Below are 15696 nucleotides of genomic sequence, written 5' to 3' on the forward strand. Positions count from 1 at the left end.
TTCAGGCGACTACTTCTCTCTCTTTTTTTTTTTTTTGGGTTTTGGGTCACACCTGGCGATGCACAGGGGTTACGCCTGGCTCTGCACTCAGGAATCACTCCTGGCAGTGCTCAGGGGACCATATGGGATGCTGGGATTTGAACCCAGGTCGGCCGCGTGCAAGGCAAACGCCCTACCCGCTATGCTATCACTCCAGCCCCAGACTACTTCTCTTTTAATAAAAAGATCTGGAGAATACATGCTACTAGATATTAACCCCAAGAGTTTTATTGAATCCCATTAGAGCAGTTCCAAAGCTTTCATGATTGAGTTTCAGTCACATGATGATTGAACACCCATCAATCCAACCAATGAGCATTTTCCACCACCAATTTCCCAGTATACCTCCCAACACCCCCACCCCATCTCACCCCCTGACTCTGTGGCAGGTACCTTCTTCTTTACTCTCTTTCTAATTTGGGGCATATAATACATATTCTTGTTTACATAAATAAGTTTCAACTCTGGAATCTAAAATATACTGCATTAAATTTTATTTTGTGTTCATTGTATTTATTTTATTTCCTCATTGTAATAATTATGTCTTTCTTATCATCAATAAAGTTATTTGTTAAAATTCTAACATATTTTATGTCAGATGCCAAAATATTTTAGAGTTTACATGAAATAGGTAAAGCCTACAAGTATAAATTTTAGTAAAAGTGAAGATAATTAACAAAATTTAAAGGGAAAGATCGGGATAGGCCTATTAAAGAACACTATGTTTTATCCTAAGGGAGGTAATATTGGTTTTATATTTATTTTAAAGTGAAAATCTTAAGTAATTGATTATTTTAATTAAATATTTTATCAAAATATTATACATTTAATAGTAAGTGTTAAATTTTAATTGAAAATAAATCTATGTTCATATGAATCTGCAAAATGAAAAAATGGAAAGATCATTTATATCAGTGTTAGCTTTAAAAAGCATAGCAAGATTTTATACAAATATTAAATTTGCTGATATACCATGCAAAAATTATTTTTAATGGATCACTTTACAAAATTATACACAGTTAGGCAGTATTATTCTAAATGGGACAGAATAGTTATCTGGCCAAAGTTCATACAGATCACGTAACATTGAATACTATCAAGTAGGTACATAAACCTAAGCTAAAGCTAGTCAGATGGCATACTAGCAAAATGAAGTTATTATAGATAGTTTGTGTTAATTAGGAAAAGGCATGCAGTTATTTAAATACTCAAGGCTATCCATGAGCCTTCAAAGCTCAAAAAAATTACCAAGATGTAATTATATCTAGCATAGTGACTGGTACGTACATTTATAAAAGGTTAAAAAAATCTCACAGGTCATGATTCACCAAATACCTCCTAATCACAACCCCTGTGGTATCTGAGATGAACAAAATTATAGAGAAGACTTCTTACAGAGTAGCTGCAGTTTAAAGTAATAAGAATAGAAATAGCAGCTATAATTTGAGAAACAATGCCTATGAATCAGCTTAGGCTAAAGCTTTATGAACAATTTAGTTAGTTTCTAACAATATGTATCTAAACCACTAACAACATTTTTTTAAGGTGATTTTAAGTCTTAAATCCAATCTCCGAAGTACTGCTAACAAGTACATTCCCTTTTAGAGATTTCCTTTCTATAGATGTGTCTTAGCTCCTAAATACGACTTCACAGCAAGCAATTAAGACTATAAGTATTTAAAATATACATCTGTGTACCCAATTCTTTTAAATCAAGGAAAGGAAATTATATGGCTGTAATTCTTATTTCAGTAAATTGTAATTACAATGACTCTAAACCTTTTAAACTAGAACTTCTCTGGAACTATATATATATATATATATATATATATATATATATATACACACATATGCATACACATGCATGTATATAGTATGTTTAAAATCACACATTAAAAAATTAAATATATCCAATTTTAAGGGTCAAAATATATCTAAAAATTTCAACTTTCTTTCTCGATAGGCAAAATGGAAGTGAGTGGAGACATTCATATATGACCCAGAAGATCAAGAAAAATGTTTTAAAAAATGTTCTAAAGACTAATATATTTAAGTGTCTCTTCACTTAAGGAAACAATGATAAACTCTCACCAGCAAAATTGGTAGCTGTTCCTTACATTACTATTACACAAGAATTATATTGCTATAGCAATGTTCAAAGATTTATAGAATGCTGAAACTATGATTAAAGTAATTGAACTTGGGAGGGCTAAAAATTCCCTTCAGGTTTACTCCCCACTCTGAGCTCTCTCTTTAAATACATGCATCATTATTTCACAATCTTACAAGTACAGAATGATAATAAAATGGAAATTCCCTTTATATTAAAATATAAAGGGTAGTAAGTCTGTTTTTATTTAATAGACATGTATTTCTTATCAAATTTTAACAAGTTAAATAAACTTAAAAGTGTAAACTCAAATGTTTATTAAACTTTTAAAGTTTATTAAAGTTTATTCATTGATCAGTTTTTAGATGTTGTGTTTACACGTCAACAGGACTTCAGTTCTGTTAATAGTCACGGAATTATTTATATCATTCACAGAAATAATATGAAAATGTGTGAGGTCTCATAATCTTCTACAGTATAAAATATTTAACATGACTTTAAATACAGATACCTACATCATGTAGCCAAGAACTTACCAGTATATTTGAGCTGTTTAACTTCCGTCTCATCACTCTAGCTACACTGACTCCGGGGTGTCCATGTAAATTTCAGTGAGTGAAGAAATTAATGTCCAGGATCTCCATTACCCCCATTGCTTGAATAGTTGGTGCCATAAGAATCTTGATTCCCTACCCTTGGAAGATGGGGGTAGGGAGTGTAATAGGAGATGGTGTTTCCGCTCCCACCTACAGTTCCACTTCATAATGGGAGATGTGTTCCAGAATCTTGGGCTAGAAATTAGAATAAATTTCTCATAGAAATAAAAGCCTCTTTAGTTTTAATTTGGGGCTACTTGTTTGCTGTATTAAAATGAATTCGTTAAAAGCAACAGAATCAACTTTGTGACCCCTGAGGGATGGGGCCTTGTGCTTAGATAGAACTCTCTTCGTTTTTGCCTCTGGAAAAATTCTGCTTCCTGGCATCCAGGAGTTAGTGAATATACTTTTCATTTTCTTTCTCAAAACTAATTTTTGATGCCACTTTATGGGAAAAGTCATTTTCTTGTTTTGTTTTATAAGCTGCATTGAACTGACCACAGAGGATTAGGGAATGTTCTTTGAGTGTATTATTTATGCAAGTTACAATCACTTTTGTCAGTCTGGCAGGTATGTAAACCACTAATAAAAATGCTGTTTTTCATGCTCATTAACATACCAAATGTCCCATGAATGCTCATTGATGTACCAAAAAATGAGAAATGAAAGTCTGCAAAACTTGAACTTTTCAAATTACCAAGTAATAATAAAATCTGGGGAGCAAAGGGTTTTACCTAGCTGAAAAGAGACTTGCAAACATGGTAAATGTATGATTTTCAGTCTAACTGAACTAACTTTTTTTTATAGGCCTGTTTATATAATATTTATCTCCCTATTTTTCCTATATTACCACTTCCACTTTTTATTTGCTCTTTTCTAGATTATGCTAACTAGCATGTTAATACAATAACCTTATTCTACTTTTCACATTAACTTTAACTACATTCCACTCCTCCCTGTGAAATAAATCTCTGACACTTGCCTTTACTTATTTCCAGATCTTTTTCTCTTATTCTCTTCCTCCCACTTCAGTAAAGTGTGAAATCCACCATCCTACCAAAAACATTTTCTGTAACAATTGCTACCAGTGTCCTTATTGCTTATTACAATGATCAGTTCTCAAATGGTATTAGACACAGTGGATCATTTAGTTATCCTTTATACATTTTTGGGATACCCATAAATCTTTATTTTTCTTCTCTCTCTTCTTACTACTTCAGTTAACCCCTTGGTTCTTTTCTGTATATTTTTATAGTGATCTTATGTAATTCCGGGACATATTCTAAGCACTTCATTTTATTTGTATTTATTTTATCACTTATTTTATTTGGGCCCACACATGGTAGTGCTCAAGGCTTACTTCTGGCTTTGAACTCAGGAATCGCTCTTGGTGGTGCTCAGAGACCAAACAGGGTGCCAGGGATAAAACCAGGGTCCGCCATATTCAAGACAAGGGTCCTTCCTGTTGTTCTCTCTGTATCCAGCCCTCATTAACAGTGTTCATAGTACCTCAGATAAAGGGCAGATGTATTGTGAACATCAAGATTTATAAAACACTCACAAAATTCAACAAAAAAACTAATGACTGCATTTAAAATCTGGTACCAAAAGATGAGGAGATACTGTATGTCCCTAAGAAGACATAAAGACAGCCAATAGTCATATAAAAACATACTGATTGTCATTCGTGATGAAGGAAATGCAAATCCAAATGAGATATTTCACATCAGTGAGAATGGTACATATCCAAAACTCTGAAAATAGCCAGTTTTGCTGGAGTAAGAAACTGGTAAGGAAGAAAACCTCACTGTTGATAGGAATGTCGTGTGGTTCAGCTTCTATGGAAAGCAATATGGGTATCTATCAAAAAAATAGAAATAGGATTTCCATACAATCTAGCAATAACTTTTTTGGTGCCTATCCACAAAACACAAAAACATTAATTCAAAAGGATATATGCACAAATATGCCCATTGCTTCACTTTTAAGCCAAGATATGGAAACAACCCCAGTGCCTCTCTACAGATGAATGGATCAAGAAGTTGTGGTGTAAGGGCCAGAGCAATAGCATATCAGATAGGGCATGAATTACTGTACACCATCAGGTTCAATTCTCAGCACTCCATTTTATCCCCCAGTGTGTCAGGAGTGATTCCTGGCTGCAGAGTCAGGAGTAAGTCCTGAGCACTGCTGGGTGCCCTGGTCTTCCATAAAGAAGAAGAAATCATGGTATATATACATAGTGGGATATTTTGCAGATCTAAGAAAGAATAAAATTATGCAATTTGCTGCAACATGGATGGAAGTAGAGGATATCTTGCAGAGTAAAGTCAGAAGGAAAAGGATAGATACAAGATGATCTCTCTCATATACAGGACTTAAAGATACACAGCAAGGTAGGAACAAAAAGGCAAAGGCAACACAACAGGAGAATTGATTCACACACAAGTAAGTTTGGGGTGGGGTTTGGAAGGGTGGGGTGACACAGAAGTTCTTGAGGTAAGAGGTGGGCACACAGATGATGGGTATGGTGTTGGAATTATTTTCATAGAAAACATGATTAACAGTATTATAAGCCATAGAATCCTGATTAATGAAACAGTAATATGAGAATTTTTTTAACTCAGTGTTCAATCTCATTGTCTAGAGCTCCTAATTTGAAATTTTCGATTTTCTGAATTATTAATTCCCTGTAGCTAATGAGTCATTTTATCTATTTTCAAAATATTGTCTTTGATATTGTTTAACAATGACGTTATCATAGTTTGATTTATATTTATTTTGATATGGGTTTGCTTAACTTCTTGACTATGTGGTACTCTTATCATTCTCCAAATTTGGAGAGATTTTCAGTATTTTTTTTTCCATCGAATACTATTTTTGGCCCATTACTTTTTTTTTTAACAGACTTACAAACTTTCATGATTACATTTGAGTCATACAGTGATCAAGTACCCATCCCTCCACCAGTGCCCATTCTCCACCATAATATTCCCAGTATCCCTCCCACCACTTCTACCCCATCGCCTCCCACCCCCATCCACCTCTGTGGCAGGCACATCCCCTTTTACTCTCTCTCTCCTTTCGGGTGTTGTGGTTTGCAATATAGGTAGTAAGTGGTCATTATGTTTGGTCCATAGTCTACTTTCAGCACGCATCTCCCACACCAAGCGAGCCCTTCAAACATCATTTATTTAGTGGTCCCTTCTCTATCCCAGCTGCCTTTCCCCCCAGCGTGTGAGGCTGGCTTCCAACCATGGAGCTATCCTCCTGGCCCTTATCTCTACTGTCCTTGGGTGTTGGTCTCCCATTATGTTACTTTATATTCCACAAATGAGTTCAGTCATTCTATGTCTGTCCCTCTCTTCTGACTCATTGCACTTAGCATGATACTCTCCATATCAATTCACTTATATGACAATTACATGATTTCATCTTTTCTAATAGCTACATAGTATTCCATTGTGTAGATGTATCAAAGTTTCCTTAACCAGTCAGTCACCTGTTCTGCAGCACTCGGGTGTTTTTCCAGATTCTGGCATTGGTAAATAGTGCTGCAACAAGCATACAAGTGCAGATGTCATTTCTACTATATATTTTTCTTTTTGCCTCTCCAGGATATATTCCCAGGAGTGGTATTGCTGGGTCAAATGGGAACTCAATTTCTAGTGTTTTGAGAAATATCCATGTTGTTTTCCAAAAAGGCTGAACCACTCGGCATTCCCACCAACAGTGAAGGAGAGTCCCCTTCTCCCCACATCCAAGCCCAAACTGATTGCTTTTGTTCTTTTAGATATGTCAGTCTCTGTGGTGTGAGATGATACCTCATTGTTGTTTTGATCTGCATCTCCCTGATGATTAGTGATGAAGAGTTTTTTTTCATGTGCCATTTGGCCACTTTGATTTCTTCTTTGAGAAAGTTTCTATTCATTTCATCACCCCATTTTCTGATAGGGTTGGATGTTTTCTTTTTGTGGAGTTCAACCAATGCCTTGTAAATTCTTGATATCAACCTCTTATCTGATGGGTAGCACTGCACTGTAGCACTGTTGTCCCATTGTTCATTGATTTGCTCGAGTGGGCACCAGTAACATCTCCATTGTGAGACTTGTTATTACTGCTTTTGGCATATCGACTACATCATGGGTAGCTTGCCAGTCTCTGCCATGCAGGCAGTAGCTTGCCAGGCTCTCTGACAGGGATGGAGGAATCAAACCCATGTTGGCCGCAAGCAAGGCAAATGCTCTACCTGCTGTGCTATCGCTCCAGCCTGTCAGATGGGTATTCGGTGAATACCCTTTCCAATTCTGTAGATTGTCTTTGTATTCTGGTTATTGTTTCTTTTGAGGTACAGAACTACTTAGTTTAAGATAGTCCCATTTGTTTATCTTGTAATCTCCATTCTGTTGTAAAATCCAGCCAGTGAGTTCTTTACTTCAGATACTGGGTCCCTCAGCTCTAGAGTTTTCATTCTGTTCTTTTTCATGTTTTTTGCTTTTCTGCTGAAATGTTCTATATTCTTATCCATTATAATCAGCTTTATCTCATAGAACACAAATAAGATAATTTTTTTAATCCTTGTCTACTAATTTCAATATCTACACTATCTCAGAGTTTTGCTTGTTGCTATTTCTCTTTAGAATAACCACATTTTTATGATTATTCATATGTTGAGTGATTTCAGATTAGATTGAAAACATGGTAAATATTATTCTCTATTTTATTTTATTCCTCCAAGATGTGGAATATTTGTTTCATCAGATAACTTATTTAAATGTACTCAAATTGCAAACTTTCACCAAGTTTACCATTTACTCAAATGTCAGTACATTTATTTTGTGCTTACTGAACTCTCTTAACTGTAGATGTTTCAAACATTAGCCAGAGATTTGATAGTTTATACAGAGTTTTTCCTCTGTGTACTGATTCAATTTCTCTTCTTCATGGTTCTATTTTTCCAAACTCTTTTTATTCTTCTAAAATCTTCAAAAATAGATTTTCTTCTATTGGGATATAAATATTTCTTTCAAAAATACTGAATATAGTCTTAAGTTAAAAGTTACAATATGAGAAACTCACTCGATGCCAATTAATTTTTACAAATTAATCACTTTTCTCTATGTCTTCTTTATTTGTTCACTCTTCAGAATATTTCACTATATTTTGGGCATTTGTTTAGAATTTATAGCATGACCAAGTATTTGTTTCTTTCAGTCTTTTTTGTTGCTGTTAGTTGTTGAGAATTTTCTGGTAACATTAGGGGTCAGAGTCACTCCCCAGTGGTGCTCATGTTCCTGGAGGTCACTAGCATCATCCACACCGGTAATGAAGTAGAAAACCTGTGGTTCTGGCGATGAATTCAGAGCTGAGTATTCCTGTAGCATTCTTGTGTAAGGTGGGCTGTTCCACCTGAGCCACATGCCCAGTCCTCCAAGGTTTGATTTTATATGAGTCATTCTCACAAGTGTGAAGTTACATTGTAAGCTTTGAATTGCATTTACCTGATAATCGGTGGTGGGCATTTTTCACATATTGGTCATATGAATATCTTCTTGAAGACATGTTAGATAAACTCCTTTGTCTTTTTCTTGATGGCAAATACTTTTATTGTCAAGCTTTATAAATTCCTAAATCTTAGATACTAGACAGTTGTTGAATTATGATATGTAAGTATTTTCTTTGAAAACGTTCAACTTGGGATTCAGAGAAATAGTTTAACAAGTTAAATGCTTTCTTTACATGTGGGAAGTCCAGGTTTCATTCCCCAGCATTGCATCACTATCTGAGCATACAAGAGTAGCTTCTAAGCACCACAGACTATAGCACTCCCGTCCCCCTCACAAAACAATGTTAAATACCTGGCAACAACTTTAAAAATTAAGGTGAAGTGTCTGTGCAGTGTGATGGAAAGATAGCTCAATGGGCTGGAGCATATATGCTGCATGCAACAGGCTCAAGTTTCATGCCAGAATCTCAGGTTCTCTTGAGCATCACCAGAAGTAACCCCCAGAGCATTAGTCTGGGAATAAACACTAAGCGTGACTCAGCACAACTCGAAAAAAACAAAGTTTATGGATTAGAAAAATTAGCATTGCTAAAACATGGTTTAAGCCAATGCACAGGTTCAGTATAATCCCTATCAAAGCTCCGATGGTATTCTTCACAGAAATAAATCAAACATAGTACAATCTTGATTATGTACAAAAGACATAATCAAATCAATTTTGAGAAAAAAGACTTGATATACCATGCTCCCAACTTCACACTGTATTACAGAATTATAAAAATTGAAGTATTATTGTTTTGGAACAAAACTAGTTTAATGGTCAATGCGATAGAATTAAGAGTTCAGAAATAAATTCAGACTCCTCTTGAGATGACAAAAGACAAAAAGTTTACAGTGCAGAAAAGAAATAATGTTTTTTCAAAAATTGTGTCAGAAAACTGTAAAGCTACATGCAAAAGCATAAAACTTAACTATTATGTCACACCACAAACAAAAGTAAACTCAAAGTGGGTTAGAATTGGTTGTTTTCTCTATGATTTCCTGAAACTGTAAACTACAGTGATGAAAATATAAGCAAAATACTCTATGATAACGGCTTCAGTGAAAAATCTGAGTAATGAACTCCAAAGACAAGAGAAACAAAATCTAAGATAAATAATGCAATTGCATCAAACTAAAAAAAAAAACAGTACAGAAAAAAATCATAGTTTTAAATGGAAATACATTCCACTAATATCCTATTTAAAGATGTTGATTTCTCAGTTAATTTCTAAGTATTTTTTTTCTGTCACACTGCTAGAACATAAATTCTGTGAGGGCATATATTACTATCCCAATATATCTGAGGAACCTAGAACAGTAAATATAATATAACCATCATTCAGTACATATTGAAAAAATTATATGTATATGTAATATGCATAATAATATTTGTAAATTATAATGCTATGTGTTAAAGCTCATCCAGCTAAATGGTAGAAAAATAAAATTATAATTTCCAACTATTCTTGGTTATTTAAAGTTGAAGGGTAATTCTTCAAAATTTTCCCTTTTCAGGTATAGTAGAAATGACATCTGCATTTGTATGTTCATTGCAGCACTGTTTACAATAGCCAAAATCTGGAAAAAAACAGAGTGCCCAAAAACAGATGACTGGTTAAAGAAACTTGGGTACATCTACACAATGGAATACTATGCAGCTGTTAGAAAAGATGAAGTCATGAAATTTGCATATAAGTGGATCAACATGGAAAGTATCATGTTTAGTGAAATGTGTCACAAAGAGAGAGACAGACATAGAAAGATGGCACTCATCTGTGGAATATAAAGTAACAGAATGGGGAACTAACACCCAAGAGTAGTAGAGATAAACACCAGGAGGTCTGCCATACCACTTGGAAACTGGTCTCACATGCTAGGGGAAAAGGCAGCTGAGATAGAGAAGGGAACACCAAGTAGTGGATGTTTGGAGGACCCATTCAGGTTGAAAGATGCGTGCCAAAAGTAGTCTATAGACTGAACATGATGGCCACTTAATACCTCTATTGCAAACTACAACATCCCAAAGGAGAAGAAAAGGGAATGCCCTGTTGCAGAGGCAGGGTGGGGTATTGGGAGGGGTACTGGGAATATTGGTGGAGAATGGGCACTGATGGAGGGATGGGTAAACGATTAGTGTATGAGTGAAATGCAAACACAAAAGTTCATTAAGTTTGTAACTTGTACCTCACGGTGATTCACTAATTAAAAAAAAATTTTTTTAATTGCCTTTTTCTTCTTCACCTGGCAACTGATTACTAGAGAGAAGGAGATTGTGAGTATCAGGGTATCAGGCCTGTGGCTGTCCATACTACTGTCACAAAGTGGGGATTTTTCTTCAACGCCAAGCCCCTGTTTCTGTAGTTGTCCCCACTGCCATTACCTGAGATCAGTCTTTTCTTCAGTCTGCAGTGACACCAATAGTGAGAAACCTCTTCAGATGGCTAGTTCTTCCCTTCAGCCAGTTTTGCCCCATTATAGAAGGCAGTGGGAAAATACGTCGCTGTTTCCTCATGCTTACCTAGGTCACAAAACCCTTACATCTTTTCTTTTTTTTTCTTTTCTCTGGTCTTGGAAGTTCCCAAACAATGCTCAGGGGGGCTGTCAGTCCCTCCCAAGTCAGTGCTCGGGCCAAGATATGTTACTACTGTGGCCTTACAGTGCCACAGATCATCTTCGTCTTCCTGATAGAGCTTAAAAACCTCCAGGGACACGACTGGTTATGCTGGGAAGAACTTATGGCCCTGGGGACCTAAGTGGGTTCGTCAAATGCACACATCTCAATGGCTTTGCTCTCTGTCCAACCCCCCAAACCTTACATCTTTATCCAGACTCTAACTGGTTCAGATCCACATGAAATCATCAGGACTTACATTTTTGTAGATAGGAAAGTATAAAGGGAGAAGTGGCTAATTCCCCAGAACTGGACCCTACCTCTTTTGATTTTCCAAACTATTTTAAGGATTCTTGCCATTTCCCCCTTTTCCCAGTTTTGAAGTATCTTGAGTAAGAGCTAGAAGCAGAGCATGGGCCCTGTCCTAGGCAAGTTTCTCTTGCTTTCTGCCCTCTTTGATGGCTTCTCTAGTTGCCTAAGTAACTCTTGGCAGGACGGAAAGAATGGAGTGAGAGGAATTCAGAACTGGGTAAAAAATATTCTTCCTAAATACTCCTTCTTCCATACGAAGTGAAACTTTTGAGTTAAAAGTCAGGATTTACTGCCTCCCAATGCCTATATTGAAAAAAAAAGGTTCTCAAAGGACAAAGAAAGAAAATCAAACAAATGTAACTGTGGGAGAATGAAGCAGACAGAGTAGGGAGGAAGTAATATTGAAAGGGATACTTCAGTCAACACTTCAAAATATTCACAAATATTAGCTTTAATCTTTATCACTTGAGAAACTTAATTATACCTGAGTCTTTTGTCTTAAAAAGTGTATAAAATAAAATAATGGATGAGAAAGTAAGCTTTTTCCACACACAAAAAAAATGTTTCGACAGTAATGCTGATCTTGTTCAATATTTCCATAAAACTAAAAACAAGCCAGCTGCTAGCTCTGAAGTTCTGAAAAATGGGATAAAATTCAAAGTTAATAAGAGTATGAATGCCTCTCTGTCTAAGCCAAAGTATGGCTTAGAGATTCAGGAACACACACGTGAAGAAAGAAAAATAATTATCCTTCACTGACATGGAGTACTGGGAAACAATCTGACATAACTAACATATTAGCATCAAAGCCAAACTCTCAATGAAGAAATTCTTAGCTTTAATGATGGTCTTATGTAAACACACAGAGCATTCCACACGAGCTTTCAAAGGAAACTTGGGAAATTAACTTTCTCATGGTTAGTTTTAACTACCTATATCCCAAGTAATAATCTTTAAATTTTAGTGTCTTTTATAATTAATAAAGCAATTGAATGTTATTACCTTTTATTAGAAAGGAGTAATTTTTTAAGCTAACTCCCTGGGGTGTTTTGTAAAGACTTTTTCCTGTGCCAACCCCACTCTCTACAGCTCCATGCTTTGCCTCAGCTGATGAAGCAGAAAGACCTTTCAGAATGTCCTGCTCAAATGGATCAATTTCATGTAATTTCTATTATTTACTAAATCTATATTGTCTTAATGGAATTGTATTGACTGATCACTCGCTTATGTATTTCTCCCTTATAATCTATGTTCTACATCCCATTATAATGTAGATAAGAAAAGCCATATCCTTTCTTAATTCTTAAAAATACATTATCGTGCAGAAAAATGTTTAGCCAAAGGCAGATAGCCAATTAAATGGGACTTTTAGGTGAATAACAGACATGAAAGAGTCAAAAAACACTTGCTCTGCATCCAGTCAACCCCACTTCAACCCCCAGCATGTATAGTGTCCTCAGCACCTCCAGGAGTGACCCCCGAGCACAGTGCCAGGAGTAGCCCATGAGTATTATCAGGTGTGAACTCCCCACCCACCCCCAAACAATGAAAATATGCTGTTCGTTGCTGATAATTTTTAACCGAGTCACAGTGTTTTGAATGACAAAATAGCCATTTTTTCTCTATCTAAGACATCTGGAAATGCCTGAATGTGCTTTACAATGTGCTGTTAATGTTTAACAACCTGTTCTCCAAATTAAAAAACCTGTCCTCCATCTATAACCATAAATTCTGCAACCAGGGATACAGTTAACTACAGATTGAAAACCTGAACATTGCTGTGAGACCTATGATCAATGTATCTGTACTGATCATGTACCGACTTTTTTCTTATCATTATTCCCAAAACAATACAACCAAACAATTATTTGCATATCATTTACATTCTATAAGTAATATAGAGGTTTTATATATAAGGTTTTATAAGTAATCTAGAAGTTATTTAAAATACAAGGAAGAATGTGTATACACTGCACTCAAATACTACATTCTATATAGGGATTTAGCTTCCATGGAAATTGGCATCTAAAAGAGTCCTGAAACAGACATAGAGGGAAAACTGCAATATATACACACATAAATATATATATATATATACATTTCATATCACGGTATCACTGTATCACTGTCATCCCCTTGCTTATCGATTTGCTCAAGAGGGCACCAGTAACGTCTCCATTGTGAGACTTGTTGTTACTGTTTTTGGCATATTGAATACTCCACGGGTAGCTTGCCAGGCTCTGCCATGCGGGCAAGATATTCTCAGAAGCTTGCCAGGCTCTCCGAGAGGGACAGAGGAATTAAACCCGGGTCAGCCGTGTGCAAGGCAAACACCCTACCCATTACTGGCATAAAATGAGATAGTTTATAATGTACAAATTGTACAAATACATAAAATGTTTTATTGTGTAAATTGACATAATAAAATATGAAACATTTCTTTTTTAAATAATCCAATTTTGCCAATTAATCCTTAGATATTTTTACCAATTTCTGCTAAACTTTTATATTAATTCTCAGTTTATATTTGAAATCAACAAGTGGGCATTATTCTAAAGTGGATATCAATTAACATTTTTTATATTTTACAGTACAATAAGAATGGCAAAACAGGGACATACAGCAGGTTAATTTGCAAATTAACTAGGCAAGGTAAATAGTTTGGACCACTTCTTGCTTTTGTATATAGTTTGGGACATAGGTGGACTACTGTACATAGTTTGTTTAAATAGCACTTAATTGGATATTTACCCATTTATATACTGTCAATGGCTCTTTGTGCATTATAATGGCAAAAAAGGAGTATATAAACAGAATGTACAGTTGATAAAGGCTGATAGTCTGGATTTTAGTACTTGCTATTTCATGGTGTAAATGCTCCCACATCGCTGATTTTAATATATCAATATGCCATCACTATTTGGATTGGGAATGCTGAACAACCAAACACCATTATTTAAAACATAAAAATAATATATATCCATATCCTAAGGAATATTTACAACAATAAAATGTAGCAAAATCATTAGAAAACAATTAATTTTATATTCCATAGTATATTTTGTTTGCATGGAAATTTATACTTTCTCAATAGTGACATGACCCTTTGTACTTAAAGTCCGTCTTGCTGGTACTATTTGCTATTATGCTTCACAGACACAGTGCATTTAACATAAATATTTTATATAATCTATGTACAAAACATAGGAATATGAACCTATGTCATACTGTAAGTTTGCTTTAAAGTTAGCCATGTAGCTAGTGGAAAGTTGACAACATCCAACTATCTATGTCACCCATCATCTTCTGATTTCAAACAGAATTTGAATGGACAGCTTTGCTTCATAAATGAGTTGCATGAAGAAAATTAATCTTGTCCATTCAACTTAAATTGCTAGAAGACAAGCTGTTTAACTATTGCTAATCTTGCAATCTCATCCAGTTAACTCTGTTTTAAAAAGTACCAAACCTTGGTGAAGAATGGACACTGGTGGAGGGATGAGCTCTAGAACATTGCATGAGGGAAAAACAAGTACGAAAATGTGTGAATCTGTAACTGTACCTTCACTGTGACTCACTAAAAAAAAAAAGAAAAAAAGAAATATCATTTCACACGACAGAGACTGGCCCACATCCAAAAGAACAAAAGCAACCGGTGTTGGCGTGGATGTGTGGAGAAAAGGACTCTCCTTCACTGCTGCTGGAAATGCTGACTGGTTCAGCCTTTTTGGAAAACAATATGGACGATTCTCAAAAAGTTAGAAATTGAACTCCCATTTGACCCAGCAATACCACTCCTGGGAATATATCCCGGAGAGGCAAAAAGGTATAGTAGAAATGTCATCTGCATTTGTACATTCATTGTGGCAGTGTTTACAATAGCCAAAATCTGGGGGAAAGAAAACAAAAAACAAAAACTGATGACTGGTTAAAGAAACTTTGGTAAATCTACACAATGAATTACTATGCAGCTGTTAGAAAAGATGAAGTCATGAAATTTGTATATATGTGCATCAATATGGAAAGTATCATGTTAAGTGAAATGAGTCAGAAAGAGAGAGACAGACAGAAAAAGACTGCACTCATCCATGGAATATAAAGTAACATTATGGGAGACTAACACCCAAGAGTAGTAGAGATAAGGACCAGGAGGTTTGCCCCACAGCCTGGAAACTGGCCTCACATGCTGGGGGAAAAAACAGCTGAGATAGAGAATGGAACACCAAGTGGAAGATCTTGGGAGGACCCATTCGGGTTGAAAGATGCGTGCCAAAAGTAGATTATAGACTGAGCATGGTGGCCACTCAATACCTCTATTGCAAACTACAACATCCAAAAGGAGAGAGAACAAAGGGTAATGCCCTGCCATAAAGGCAGGGTGGGGTGCTGGGGGATGGGGTGGGTTGGTGAGTGGGATACCTGGAACGAACATTGGTGAAAGAGAATGGGCACTGGTGGAGGGATGGCTAAACGATCACTG

Source organism: Sorex araneus, chromosome 2, assembly GCF_027595985.1.
Source record: "Sorex araneus isolate mSorAra2 chromosome 2, mSorAra2.pri, whole genome shotgun sequence".
NCBI classification, from domain to species: Eukaryota; Metazoa; Chordata; class Mammalia; order Eulipotyphla; family Soricidae; genus Sorex; species Sorex araneus.